Below are 4,930 nucleotides of genomic sequence, written 5' to 3'. Positions count from 1 at the left end.
TCCTGATGGCCAACAGACACATGAATTGGTGCTCAATATCAGTTATTATCCAGAAAATTCAAATTAAAACTACAACAAGATATCACCTCACACCTGTCAGAATGGCTAAAATCAAAAACACAAGACACAACAGGTGCTGGTGAGGATGTGGAGAAAAAGGAACTCTCATATACATTGTGTGTGAGAATGCAAACTGGTGCAGCCACTGTGGAAAACTGTATGGAAGTTTCTCAAAAAGTTAAAAAGTAGAATTACCCTATGATCCAGCAGTCACACTACTGGATATTTACCCAAAGAATACAAAAACACTAATTCAAAGGGATACACGTACTCTTATGTTTATAGCAGCATTATTTATAATAGCCAAATTATGGAAGCAGTCCAGTGTCCATTGATAGATGAATGGATAAAAAAGAGGTGGTGTATATATATAATGAAATATTATTCATCCTTAAAAAAGAAGGAAACCTTGCCATTTGCAACATCATGGATGGAGCTAGAGAGTATAAAGCTAAGTAAAATAATTTAGAGAAAAACAAATACCATATGATTTTACTCACATGTGGAATTTAAGAAACAAAGTAAGTGAGCAAAGAGAAAGAGAGAGAGAGAGAGAGAGAGAGGCAAACCAAGAAACTGACTTAAATATAGAGAAAAAACTGAGAGTTTCTAGAGGGGAGGTGGTGGGGGGATGGGTGAAATAGCTGATAGGGATTAAGAAGTGCACTTTTCATGATGAACACCAGGTAATTAAAATAAAAAAGTTAAAAAACAAAAATTTAAAGAAATATATGCCTTTTGGTGGGTGACTTTGAAATCAGGAGGGGTGTGCCCCTCTATGGCTATGAGGAAGTTTAGTTTTGTGAAAGCCACACCACGGAGTTGAAGCACAGGATACTCTTTGAAAGGATAAATATGAGCTTCTTGCTTTGTTTCAAGGATCAGTGGCTTATTCCAAGCACACAATTTTCATCTTTTATGGAACCCAGTCAACAGCTTGCATTGAGCATCTATTCTACGCCTATCACTGTGCCTTCAGCTGAGGCATAAGGTGTATAAAGGGAGGTTCTTGCTTCAGGCCAGCAAATGGGCCCCAGAGGCATCTCTGACCAGACTTTGAGAACTGGTGACATCACCCTGGAGGAGATGATGCCTGAAGACATGAGAAAAGAATTGCCAAAGTGAGGGTAAAGGTGAGACATTGGATTGTGGAGTGTTTTCTTTTTAAGTTTTTAAATTTATTTTCAGAGTAAGAGAGAGTGAGAGTGGGAGAGGGGCAGTGAGAGTGAGAGAGAGAGAATCCCAAGCAGGCTCTGCACTATCAGTGCAGAGCTCTTTGTGGGGCTCAAATTCACAAACTGTGAGATCATGACCTGAGCTGAAATCAAGAGTGAGACATTTAACCAACTGAGCCATCCAGGCACCCCGGATTATGGGGTGTTGAGTGCTGTGGCTTGAAACCATGCAAAGGAAGATGCTAAGGGGACAACAGCCAGACCTGGTCAGCTGGCTATCTTCTGCTGTGTCCAGGAATTGTGTTTCTCATCATAGGAAATTTTAGCATAGGAATAACATAATCGGTTTTGCACTTGAACTGTGGAAACTGTGTGGGCAATGGTCTGGATGGCTGAATGATTGAGGTCATGCAGGCAGCTATCTACCTCATGCAAAATCCAGGAGGTCCTGACCCCAGAGAAGAGCTCCTGACGACAAAAGAAAGAATGGATTAGAAAAACCATGACTTCAATTACCAGGCAAGACATGGGGTCAGGTCCAAGGGCTGGCACTCTGTGTGTGTACAGGGCAGTCTCTACCTTCCAGATATCAGACACATCATAAGCAATGAGAGCTTATGTTATAACAGGGAAGATGTGGGCGCTGCTGGGGAGTGTATGCAGGATTTCCTGTGGCCTGGGGAGGAAGAGAAGATATCCCAAGTGAGTAGCGTGTAGGCTAAGAATGAAGAATGAGTACGTGTCCATCTGGTGAAAGGGTACAGAAGCAGATGTGGAGGATATGGCTCCAGCCAGTGGCATCAGCCTGCACAAGGTCAAGTTTGGTGGACTTTGCTCGGGAGAGAGGGAAGGAGCTGCTGCTGACCAGTTGGACAGAGAGCGATAAAAAGCTGCCAAGGACTTCTCATTTGAAGGACTATGGGTAGCCATGGGAAAGGTTTAAACAGGAGGAGAGTGATTTGGAGTGTCAAACAGGTAATCTTTCTACCACCTAGAAAAGCAACAAGAGGGGGTCAAGTGTGGATACAAAATGACCTGTTAGGAGGTTGGTGTCGAGAGGAGACGATGATGATTTGAACTTGGTCATTTTGGGTTTCAAGAGAGATTCAGGAGCTCTTCAGGAAGTAGGAATGGTAGGGGACTGGATGTTGGGAGATGAGGGGCAGGTTGAGGGAAAGGTCCTCCTGGCTTCCTGCAGATATGGAATCATCCCCCACAGCAGAGATCCAGGGGCCTGAGCAGGCTTGTATATATGCATATGTGGATATGTGAGTGGGATTTGGATGTTCAACCTTCAGAGAAGAATTGGACAATAGTCAATTGGTTATATAAGTCTGAACATAAAAGAAAAGAAGGGTAGGTGTGGGACTTATTCACAAACAGAAGTATGTAGAAAGGAAGTACAGAATAAACCAATCATGGGAGAGGGTATGAATAGAAGAGACCTGAAGCCAGAAACCTAATGAACCCCAGTATTTAAAAAGTGGACAGAGGAAGATGAGCCCTTAACAGAGTGATATACTGGAAGTAGTTTAACATTAGTTCTATGGGAACAGAAAATAAAAGGCCCTGAATTGTAGCACTTGCCAATTTCAAACACTGATATGACACCAACTGGCTAGCAAAATGTCTGAAAATGAACAATTGAATCTGAGCATGCCTTAACACATGCCTAGCCTCTTGGAGCAGCTGGTTGGGCTGGGAGGAGAGAAACCAAGAGAATGTTCTGCCTGGAGGCAAGAGAAGAGAAGATCTTGGAGTAGTGAAAGACCAAATGCCACAGAGAAGTCACAGAAACAGTATAGTAAACTTTGGCTTTTGCAGCTCAAAATGCCATTGATTTGTTAGAGCAACTTCTGTGGAATACCAAAAAGTCTGAGCTTGACTGCAAGCAGTTAAGAACTAATAAACACAGAGAACAATCTGAGGGTTGCTGGAAGGGTATTGGGTAGGGAGACGGCTAAATGGGTGATGGGCATTAAGGAGGGCACTTGTTGGGATGAGCACTGGGTATTGTAAGTGATGAATAACTAAATTCTACTCCTAAACCAATATTACACTGTATTTTAACTAACATTGATTTAAAGAAAATGAAAATACACACATACATACATACATAAGCCTTAAAAAAAAAAAAGAACTGACTAAATAAAGAGGAAAGAAATCACTGAATGTCATTCTCTTAAGAGGATTACACAGGAAGTCAGACATCCTGTCTTGCTTTTAAAATCCCTGATTTAAATAAAACTCAAGGAAGAAATAAGCTAACAATATGAAAAGCCACACTGAAAGAAAGCCTTCCTCTTCTGTTTTTAGAATGTTCGCAGTTTTTAGAAGCTTGCCACTTCCCTTCATGTGATGCATGCCAAGGTAAGTAGAAAAATTGAAGTCCTCTAGCTCAGGAGCCACACAGTGTTTAAAGTCAGCAACAGCACTGACACATTGTGACCTAGGACAGCTCCCTCACTTCTTCTGTATAAGCAAGGAGGGTACACCTAAAGACTTCTCTTGGAGCAGCCCTCTGCAGGGTAAAAGTTGCTTTCACAGGCAGTGTGGGGTCAACAAGTCCATTCTGTTTGATCTGGGGACAGAGAGAACCAGAACAGGAGAATGAGGGAGTTTCCTTGTCACACAAATAACAAAAGAAGGCACTAAGGCTTCATTCTACTATTTTTACAAAGAGTCCTTGCACTTCATTGCTCTCAAAATAGTCCAAATAAAATGAGACAGATAAAGGGACACTAGGGAAAAAGTACTTAAAAAAAATTTTAAACAAAGTGCAGTGACATTTTTTTTTGAAGTCACATTGTTTTTACGTGATATGTTTAATAGCTAAAATAGCTGATGTTTGCTCGTATACCCATTATAAGATATGACGATCAATTTATTTGTATTGCTTTGTAAATCTCACACAAGTCTGTGAAGTGATGGCTAGTATGACCCCAATTTTAAGAGTGAATAACTTGTTTAAAAAGAGGGAAAATTCTGGGGTGCCTGGGTTGCTCAGCCTGTTAAGTGTCCGACCAGCCCAGGTCATAATCTTGCAGTAGGAGAGTTCAACCCCTGCATCAGACTCTGAGCTGACAGCTCAGAGCCTGGAGCCTGCTTCAGATTCTGTGTCTCCCTCTCTCTCAGTCCCTCCCCTGCTGGTGTGCTGTCTCTTTCTCAAAAAATAAATATCAAAAAAAAATTTAAAGACAGAAAATGCCAACATGTTCAATGTGGCATTGTGGGCTAGGGTAGGCTTATATTACACATTCTTTGGTGGGTCATGTGTCACCATCTGGTGGTTGTGATTTGCTTCCCCAAAAACCCCCATCTCATTTGCCATTTCCTCTCCCAGCCCACTGAGCAGAAATAAGCAAAGAAATAATGAGCCTAGTGAGTATCCCATATTCTCAAAAGCATGCCTGCAGGACAGGTAAGTCTAAAAAGTATAGGAAAAGCAGAGTAAGAAAAAGATACTAGGGGTGCCAGCATGGCTCAGCTGGTTAAAAACTCTTGATTTCAGCTCAGGTCATGATCTCACAGTTTGTGAGATTGAGCACCACATAGGGATCTGCACTGACAGTGTGGAGCCTGCTTGGGATTCTCTTTCCCTCTCTCTCAATCTGTCCCTCCTCAGCTCTCTCTCTCTCTCCCTCTCAAAATAAATAAATAAACTTTTTTTTAAAGGTGCTAAAAGAAAAGGGGGT

The sequence above is a fragment of the Neofelis nebulosa genome, chromosome 7 (genome assembly GCF_028018385.1).
Source record: "Neofelis nebulosa isolate mNeoNeb1 chromosome 7, mNeoNeb1.pri, whole genome shotgun sequence".
NCBI lineage: Eukaryota > Metazoa > Chordata > Mammalia > Carnivora > Felidae > Neofelis > Neofelis nebulosa.
The sequence above is the reverse complement of the archived record's forward strand: the minus strand, read 5'-3'. Positions refer to the sequence as shown.